The following is a 10,610-nucleotide window of genomic DNA, read 5'->3' as shown; positions in this document are numbered from 1 at the left end:
TCAGATTATCTGTTATTATTCTTCTCTCTTCACACCTCCTTGGTTCATGGCCCTTTTTCCTGATCCGTTGAGAAAAAGATCCAATCAAAAGAGAAACTGTACCTGCTCCCAAGATATCTACCCACTTACCTGCACCTTGCAAAAACAAAACAAAACAAACAAAAAACCCTTTACCTCTCTCTCTTGTTCATATAGATGATATGTTCATGTTCTTGCAAAGGCCAGTACCATTCTTGCATGTACTAGACCCCATCCTCTCTAGCCTATCCAAAAACATTATTCAGTAAACCCTTCTTCCCTGCTTTCATATGTATCTTTAAAGTTTCCCTCTCTGTTAACCAATTCTTATTAGCTTAAATACATGCTAGTATTTGCCTCATCCTAAAAAAACAAACAGGAAGATTGACCACATCTACCCCCGAAATCATCACCGCAATTGCTCTCTTTTGTGGCAAAATTCCTCAGTAGGATTGTCTAAAATGTTATAATCTCTGCTACAATTTTTCTCCTTCTGTTCTCACTTAGAGCAGTTCCCATCTTCATCTTTTTGCTCCCATCAGTCAATTGACACTACTTTTAAGCCAGATTGACCATGATGTCTATCACATGAAAGCTAATGGTCATTTCTGAGCTTTCATGTAAATACAGCAGCATTTGACACAGCTGACCATTGCTACCTCCTTGAAACACTTTTTTTTTTTTTTTTTTTTTTTTTTTTTTGGCTTCCAAGATATCACACTTGCCTGGTTTGATTCCTACCTCTTTAAACATTTTTTCTCAATCCAATTTGTTGGTTCCTCTTTATCTTCAATTATTGGAGAGCCCCAGAATCAATCTACCAACAGCTTTTTTTTATTCTTTATAAATCCTTGGAGACATTCTCAAATTTTATCTTTTATACTTACATTTAGACAGCCGGCAAATCCTGTCAATTGTAACTACAAAATATATTCAGAATTTTTTTTTATTTTATCCATATTCCCTTCTGGGTTATCACAGTCTTATGGCTTTAAATGGCATCTATATGCTACTGACACACAAATTGAGAGTTCCAGTGTGGTCCCTCTCCTGAACTCCCAACTGGTATATCCACTTGCCTATTCAATACCTGAATTTGGTTGTTTCTATTATAGACTCAAAAAACATCTCACTCGCAACAGGTCTAAACTGGTCTCCTGACATTCCACTCTTACTGTCTTTCCTACTTGAGATCAAGTAATCCTATTCTTCCAGTTGATCAAGGCAAAAGCTTTGATGCCATCCTTGACTTTTCTCTTTCTCAAAGGCCACATCTAATCACTTAGCAAAGCCTAACTGCACTATTTCCTAAATATAAACAGAATTTGACCACTCCTGTTGATGTATCCCAGACTAATATCATCTCTCTCATTTGCATTACCTTACTTTAATATTTTACACTAGAATCCTGACTGATCTTCATGCTTCTGCCTTTGTACACTGCCCTTGCCCTGGTCTATTCTCAACCTAGCCACCTGAATTATCCAGTTAACATACTGTCAGATAAGTTAATTATTTGCAAAAAATCTCTCCAATTGATTCTCGAATTCCTGACAGTAAGAGCTAAATTTCTTATACTGATCCACATGGCCCTATGCAATCTGTGACCCCAATCCCATATGCCCTGCCTCCACTTTTACTTTTCTGACCTCAAGTTCTTCCTACCCAAGCTCAAATAGCTTCAATCACAGTGATTTCTTTATTTCCCAGCACACTAGGCATGTTCCTGTCTCAGGGACCCTGACCTTGTCGCTCCCCTTTCCTGGAATGCTGGTCCTGCCCCAATAATATAAGCTCTGAGAAGGCAGCCATTTTTGTATGCTTTACTCCAGGCTACTTTTCAACTCTCAAAACAGGTCTTGGCACATTAAGTGCTCAGTAAATCTATGTCAAATGAACAGATAAGTATATGAAAAACAGCCTCTGCTTCTGTTTTCCCTTTGAATTATTGGATGAATTTTGGGCACAGAACTTTTCCTATGCTCAAACTTTTCCTACTCTGGAACAAAGCTAAAAACCAGGCTGTAGTATTTAATAAAAATCTTGAGGGTGTCAGATGCAATAAGACTACAGAACTTAACGTAAAACTGGCCCATCAAATATGCCTACTTTCCAAGACCCCAGACTCCAGTCCATCTCCATAAGTGCCTTCAGAAGGCAGTGTCCTGGCCATGGGAGACTGCCAGTTCCTATTCCCTTAGGGTGCTCCTGAGAGCAGGAATCTTTAAAGAGCAGTGCATAATACTCAAGTGATAAAAAACAGTGATCTGCCAGGTGGGGAAAAAAGTATCAGAACTTCTTCACACCTATTTCTACATCTTCCCTTGAAAATAATTTTATATGCTCTACAATAGACATGATATATTAGTGCACTGACACATGAACTCGTATATTTAGTATGTAAATCAAAAAAATACAATCATGTGTCTCATAATGACATTTCAGTCAACAAGGGACTGCATATACAATTATAGGCCCATATGATTGTAATGGAGCTGAAAAATTTCTGTGACCTGCTGATGTCTTGGATGTCTTGATGATCCTGACCCTCTGTAGGCCTGGGCTAATGTGTACAATAACTACAAAGTTTAAAAAGTTAAAAAAAAATAGAAATAGAAAAAACCTTGTACAATGAGGATGTAGAAAAAGAAAATATTTTTTTATGGCTGTACAATGTGTGTTTTAAGCTAAGTGTTATTACAAAAAGTCAAAAGGTCAAAAAATTTAAGTTTATAAAGTAAAAAAATGACAGTATGCTAAGGTTAATTTATTACTGAAAAAAGAAAAATGTTTTTCTATAAATTTAGTGTAGCCTAAGTGCACAGTGCTTATAAAGTCTACAGCAGTGTACGGTTATGTCCTAGGCCTTCACATTTGCTCACCACTCACTCACTGACTCACCCAGAGCAACTTTTGGTCCTGCAAGTTCCATTTATGGTAAGTGCCCTATATATGTGTATCATTTTTTATCCTTTATACTGTATTTTTACTGTACCTCTTCTATGTTTAGACAGCTTAGATATATACTTATCATTGTGTTACAACTGCCTACAGTATTCAGTACAGTAACATGATGTACAGGTTTGTAGCTTAGAAGCAATAGGCTACACCATATAGGCTAGGTGTGTAGTAGATTATACCATATAGGTTTGTGTAAGTGTACCCTAGGATTTTCACATAATGACAAAAGCACCTAAAAACATATTTCTCAGATAATACCCTGTTGTTAAATGGCACATGATTGTACCTATGAATGTGTTTTGTTTTGCTTTTCCAAGGCCATCAACTTAAAGAATATGCCCTCGTTCATGTCTTAGAATCTTCTGAGTCCAGCACTAAGAGACTAGTGAATTGTTCTACCATGTGATAAAGATCCGCAACTCAATCCTTCATTTCCTCTTCCAGGATGTCTTTTATTTGGATGACTGCTTTTTAAAAATCCACTATGTTTAGGGCAATATACCCTCTGCTTGACAGAACAAGTCATCAGAACACAGGAGTCCAACACCCATATGAGGGATATAAAGACATATGGAAGGATTCTTTCCCTCAGGAGCTCCCTTCCATCTCTGCTATTCAGAAAAAGTCTCTCCTATTTCCAGTACCTTAATTTAGTCTCTTTATCTCTTGCCTAGATTACTTCTGTGACCTTTTAAATAGCTTCTGTACCTTCACTTTAAACATCATTCAAACAGTGGTGAGCTCCATGGAGGTCATTCGTATCGTACCTAGGGTTAGATTGCTAAATATACAAGAACTGTTGGAAGCTTACACTCAGAAATGGGAGTATTTACATAATGAAAATAGGCGGCCAGTCTCGGTAGCTCATGCCTGTAATCCCAGCACTTTGGGAGGCCGAGGCTGGCGGATCACGAGGTCAGGAGACCGAGACCCTCTGGCTAACACGGTGAAACCCCGTCTCCACTAAAAATACAAAAAAATTAGCCGGCCATGGTGGTGGGCCCCTGTAATCCCAGCTACTCGGGAGGCTGAGGCAGGAGAATGGCGTGAACCTGGGAGGCGGAGCTTGCAGTGAGCCAAGATTGCACCACTGCACTCCAGCCTGGGCAACAGAGCAAGACTTTGTCTCAAAATAATAGTAATAATAATAATAAATAAAAATAAAAAATAAAAATCCGTGTAAATTCCAAATTTATATATTGACTTATATATTGATTTTTACCAGATGACTCAGTCCCAGAGTGGACAGTGTGAACAGTGGTCATCAAGAAAATTGACAAGAACTACATATCAGGGCTTATTTTCAATACTTACAATATGCCTATTCCAAGAAGTATTAAAAAATAGACAATACAAATTTAGAAAGAATAATAATTGAAATCAACTGTTGAAGTATCCAAGCAAGATTTATGAAAAAAAAAATGATTCTGAATAAAAGTGGCAATGAAGTATGTGTGTTTAAAGTGATAAATGGTTGTTTTCACATTTGTTTATGGTTACTATTTTATCTTTTTTTCATCAATTTTCCTACTTTCTATAATCAACATTAATACTCATATACAAAATTTTCCTAAAAGTTTAGTATAAAGAAACTGTTCTTGGGAAGTACAGGAACAGAAATCTCATAAACCTAAAGATTACATCTCTTTCGTTATAGTATTAGTAGTTTATTTGAATTACTTGAAAATATATAATTCCTTTTCCAAATTAAATAATGTATTTTTTAGTATACTCTGTAGATTTTACAAAGATTAGAATCAAGTCCTACTTAAGAAAATTGAAAATTAAAAATAGCAAAATTGTGAGATATTTCTATACCAAAATTATTACCTTTCTTTCTGAATTTTCTTTAAAAATAGTCCTCCAAGGGCCTTTATCCATTAGTTCTTTCATTCATACATACCTCAGAGGTGAACTGAGCCCTGTTGTGACATTTACTCCCATTTCTCAGGACCTTCTAGCTATAAACAATTTTTATCTATTTCTGGTCAGTGTGATTGAAAAATGCAAAAGTGGCCGGGCGTGATGGCTCACACCTGTAATCCTGTAATCCCGTAATCCCAGCACTGTGGGAGGCTGAGGCGGGCAGATCATGAAGTCAGAAGATCGAGACCATCCTGGCTAACACGGTGAAACCCTGTCTCTACTAAAAATACCAAAAATTAGCCAGCCATGGTGGCAGGCACCTGTAGTCCCAGCTACTAAGGAGGCTGAGGCAGGAGAATGGCTTGAACCCAGGAGGCGGAGCTTGCAGTGAGCAGAGATTAAGCCACTGCACTCCAGCCTGGGCCACAGTGCAAGACTTCATCTCAAAAAAAAAAAAAAAGTAAAAGTATTAGTACTAAGTGCCAACTGAAGATTTCTGTTTCTCTTTAAAGTAAAGCATTTCTGAATAAAGGCTATTGTACTAGACGATCTTTCAAAGTTCCATTTACAATATTATTAAATTCTAAGTGAGTCATTGAAAATACCTGATGTGTATATTTTGTGAAATTTTTCCTCTACTGCATTTAAATGTCACTTGGCTATAATGATAGTTCCCTGATCTACTGACACTTCCATCCTTGCAGATCACTATTTCTTATCTTCTATATCTACCTGTCTCCTACTCTGATGACTTTGTATTTCACTGACGTGAAAAGCCAGCAGAAGGCAACTTACACAGGCTTCCTGGACCACTCTGACCCTCCTGCCTGCATCTTGCCCATTGTTCCTTTTTTCCTCTTACTGTGGATGAAATGCACCTGCTCCTAAGTAGACCAGCCCTTGAGAAACAGGTCATCACCTCTTAACTTCTGAAGGATATTGCTCCACTAACTCTCCCTTTTCTGATTTGAATATGATGTTTTCTTTTACCTTCATTCAACAGATACTGCAATTTCTCAATGCTTTATAGTGTGCTTATGCACACACACGTGCACGCGCGCGCGTGCGCGCACACACACACACACACACACACACACACACACAGCTGCTGCCTAGATCTCATTTTCTCTTAGCACAAAAATTCCTTAATGGAGTTGTGTGGAATTATTTTTCTAGTTTTTCTCCTCACATTCTTTCTCAAACCTGCTTCCACCAGATATCTGTTCCTTCTCTTCGGGAAGATAACACCTCTATCCTATAGGATCGCCCATCAGAACCTACAGCCCAGGAGATCTACATTTATGTGAGAGGCACACAGATACAGAGAAAGGCTATGCCCTTCTATCTCTGACGAGCTGTTTTTTATCTTTTCCCTTTTTCCCTTGTCTCCCATTCCTGTTGCCTTAGTCCAGGCTCTTCTTTGTTCCTTAAACTATTACAACAGACATCTAAATGATCACTGAGCCGCAACTTTTATGACTAGTCTTGCCCATCCTCCACACTGCTGCCAGCATTAACTTTATTAAAAACTTTGATGAAAACTTTCCAATATATCTTCACTTCCTACAACTCAAAATATAAACATTAGCCTGATGTAACATAGAGCAATTTCCCCAAGTCCTGTAACACACAGCCTTGAACACAGAAGAGATAACACAGAAGAGACAGAGCTGGTTTGGAGTATATTTCAGATAATTTATTGATCTCTTGATGTCTGCTTATCTTATAGGACCAGGCTGTGCCTAACTGAGAGAAGAAACCTTTTAGATAATTCTTACATAGATATTTCTTTCAAAATATGAATCAAATTGTGTCACTCTCCTTGCTTAAAACTCTATGTTGTTTCTTCATGGAGAAAAATGAAAAATTCTTAGCCAGTATATTTAAGCTTCTACATGATCTGTGTTCTGAGTATATCTTTAAACCATTCTCCCTTGCTCATTTGTGCTCATGCCACAAACTACTTGTGGTCTCAGGGCTCTCACACATGTTGTTCTCTCTGCCTGGGACATATTTTAGCTTCAGTTTTGTACTATCAGTGTTTTTTCCTCCATGGTTTAAAAGTGTACATGTAAAAAGCAGCAGCTTTTCCTGGAGGAGGAGAGAATTTTGATTTAGATGATTCCATCCACACAGCTGGCAGCAGTCAGTCTAAAGTGAGGACTAAAAATAAAATCCTAATCCCTGCAACTGACTGAATGGACCAAGGGACCCCAGAGAAACCTTAAAAACTGAGCTCCCAGCCATGACAGTACAGGAGCCTCAATATGCCTCATTATACCCCCTGCCTTTTGTGGTGCAGACACAATAATTGATCAGCATTAATGTCAAAACAGAGATCATAAGAATGACAGAATGGACTCTTTGTAGCAATAAGATATCAAATTGGAACAAGATACCTAAAGCAATAAGATATCTGTGTCCTGTTTTTAATTTGGCATCTTATTGCTAGAGTCATGCCAAGCAAGGGTTAACTGACACACACACCCCCCACACCTAAAGAATAAACTGTTCTGTCAGGATACTTTTTATTTTTCTCTAGCAGCTAAACAAGCACTGACCTCATGATAAGCAATATTCAAACAATTGCATTTCACCAACCGACAGACACTGAATAACTGACCCCTCTGTTCCACAAGCCATAACCTCTGTTTTGATTGGACAAGAGACTGGTTTCAGTAACTTTCTTCTGATAAGAGTTCGCTGACCATAGACTGGCTCTGGCCAGTTTACAGAGGCTCTGTGCTTGAGTGCCTTTATATCCCTGCTTCACCTTTTGACATATGGGCCTAAATGTAATGCATTTAAATGCAAAGTGAACATGGAATGCATGTAGCATGCATGTATGCTCCTCATTCATGTGTCAGGACCCCTTTTATGATTATTCACAGCTCTTCCTATAACCTGTTAAATATGTAATCTTTAGCCAACCTGTGCAACATAAAGTTCCTGCCCCAACACTTCCTCCTTCAAAGTGCATGCTTACAGTCTTTGCTAAAGGCTAGGCTTCCCAGCCTGTCACAATGGCCGGCCACCTTTATAGGCTGCAACCTTTTATAAGAAATAAAGTCTCCTTTCTTAATTTATACATTTGTGATTCTTATGTTGACAAAAGTGATGCTTGGACACTTTGTACCTCAGGTACCCGATCTGATGGTTGACCTGCTCCAAACACAGAATCTACAATGTGTCCCTCTTCTAATCCCCTGACAGGTAGAAAATCAGAAACACTACTCAAACTCAAGATCTCAGGATAAAAAAAATTGACGCTGCATCCAGTTTTATTGGTGACCAAAAACAAAGTCTGTCCAAATAGGATGCCAGCCTGGTACATTCACTGGTCTGTGAGACCAGCTTAAACACCAGGCTTACAAAACACTGGATATGTTTTATGTTGTGATTCTCCTTCTTATGACAAACAACACTTTAGACAACACAATGCAAAATGAAAGTCCAAATACAGAGCAAGAAGGAATAAAAGAGAATGGCCCGATTTCACCAAAGATGCCAAACAAATGAGACTCAGTAGCAAAATCCAGATACCAAACTAAGAAACCAAGAAATCAAAGAAAAATAGTAGAGGAACTGAACACACATACATAAAGCAGAATGCAGACTTGTGCTGACTTAGTCACATCAGCAAAGACTCAACAAGCCATGAAAAGCAAGGTGCAAGGAGTCTCCACGGGAAGCACTGGTTGAAGGATGGGGTCTGCAGTAATAGGCAGTATAGACCAAATCTCGCTGGTGGTCTAGGGAAACTGTGCACATAAAGATAACCCAAATGAAAATAATCAGAACCTATTTATTCAGAGTTTGCATGGCAAGGGAGTCAGCCACCATTACTTGCATCTGACAGAGACTCAAAGGCAAAAAGGAAAATGAAAAAACTTTAATGGTGAAAAAAAGAAAAGACTTCCAGTGTGCTCTGATTGGGGGGTTGCTGGCATGGGGACGCTGGAAGTTGGCGAACTAGAAATGGGATAACTTATGTGATTGGTTTGAGGATCTATTTGGTTTTCTCTGGTTGGTTCTGGTCGGAGCGAGGCAAAACACTGGCAGTCACTGACCATTCTGGGCTGATTGCTGCAGAGGTTGTGGGTCAGAGTTCTACTTTTATACATGGTCTGGCCATTGTCTATTTGTACATTCACTCTCCGACACATATTCTAATACTATATCTTTGCATCCTGATTTTTAAGTGTTAAATCTTCAGAAAATGTGGCTATTTAATGAGAGTTATTATTAAAGCTTTTAAATTATTTTCTGTCCTTTACAAACATAAGAGAAAAACTCTCCATATTGTATGCCTCCTTAATATATTTACTATTTCCATTGATAATCTTAGTAATAGAATGAAAATGATATAGTAGATTCAAACTCCTACCTAGTCACTTAGAAGCATCATAATTTTCAAACTTCTTAACTGCTAAGGTTTGAACGCATCTCCTCCAAAATTTATGTTGAAATTCACTTCCCAATCCAGCAGTACTAAGAGGAGGGGCCTTTTGGAGGTGATTAGGCTATGAAGGCTCTGACCTCATGGATGAGATTACTGCCTCATCAAAGGTCTGGAGATAACTACCTTGGCCCTTTTAACTCTTTCCTTCTGCCTGTCATGTGAGGCCACAGTATTTATCCCCTCTAGAGGACACAGTGTTTAAGACATCATCTTGGAGGCAGACACTGGGCTCTCAGCAGACACCAAAACTGCTGGCACGTTGATCTTGGAATTCCCACCCTCCACAGCTGTAAGAAATTTCTATTGTTTATAAATTATCCAGTCTCAAGGAATTTTGTCATAGCAGCACAAACAGACTAAGACATTAACCATAGCTCCACTTCCCTCGATGTAATATAAAGACGATGTACTGGTCACTTCCCAGGATTGACCTCATAAAGGAGAACCTTTTCTCCTTTACCCTATGTGTATGTCACTTCAGCATCCTCGGAACCATGTATCTTTGATATGAATTGCATTCGTTGGCTACAAATTTGAATTCTTCAAATCTTGTATGTGTATCTCTGTGACTGAATTCATGACACTCATTTGACATTAGGGTTAAAATTTAAAGGTAAGGTTTTATGGAATGAGACAGAGCCAGAAGAGGAGAGGAGGAGTGATTCTGCAGAATACCCTTTTTTCTTTACATCTAGACTGCGTACTTCTCTTCTTTCTTATAAGTTTCCCTTGAAGGTGTGCTGCCACACTCTGAAACCACAGCCGCGACATGGGTTGCTGAATGGGCTCTCAATCATTAATAATCTCCTTTACCTTCTCGAAACATATGCGATATGCGGAAGAGCCCAGAGGGAAGTGGGAAAAGAATATGCTCCGGGACTGAGGTGGCTGGTATTAAAGTGGGAGAAGAAGATTCTTTAAAAAAAAAAAAAAAAAAGTTAAGTGCGAGATGCTAGGGGAAGCTTACTGCGACGAGACTTTCAGGGTCCTGGAGCCCCAGTCGGCACGGTCCAGGTCCTGTGCAAGCCTTCTTCTCCACAGACATCAGCCTCCCTTTGAACGCCTCCCCAGATACTCTACCTCCAGACCTAGCAATGAACACCACCGCCACCCAGTTTAGAGCCTAGAGCCGGCGTGCTTGGTCTGCGCGTGCGCGCTGGGTCTGCGCCGACCAAAAGGGCGCGCGCATGGGCAGACCTGCGGAGTTGGCTGTGACGTCCTTTCCTGCCTCAGAAGCCATGGTTTGTAAGCAGCGGGGCTTTGGTGCTAGGGGCCACAGCGAGACCTGCTTCTGTGACCCAGC

The sequence above is a fragment of the Rhinopithecus bieti genome, unplaced genomic scaffold, assembly GCF_001698545.2.
Source record: "Rhinopithecus bieti isolate Rb0 unplaced genomic scaffold, ASM169854v2 scaffold_3858, whole genome shotgun sequence".
NCBI lineage: Eukaryota > Metazoa > Chordata > Mammalia > Primates > Cercopithecidae > Rhinopithecus > Rhinopithecus bieti.
This window is presented reverse-complemented; position numbering follows the sequence as displayed.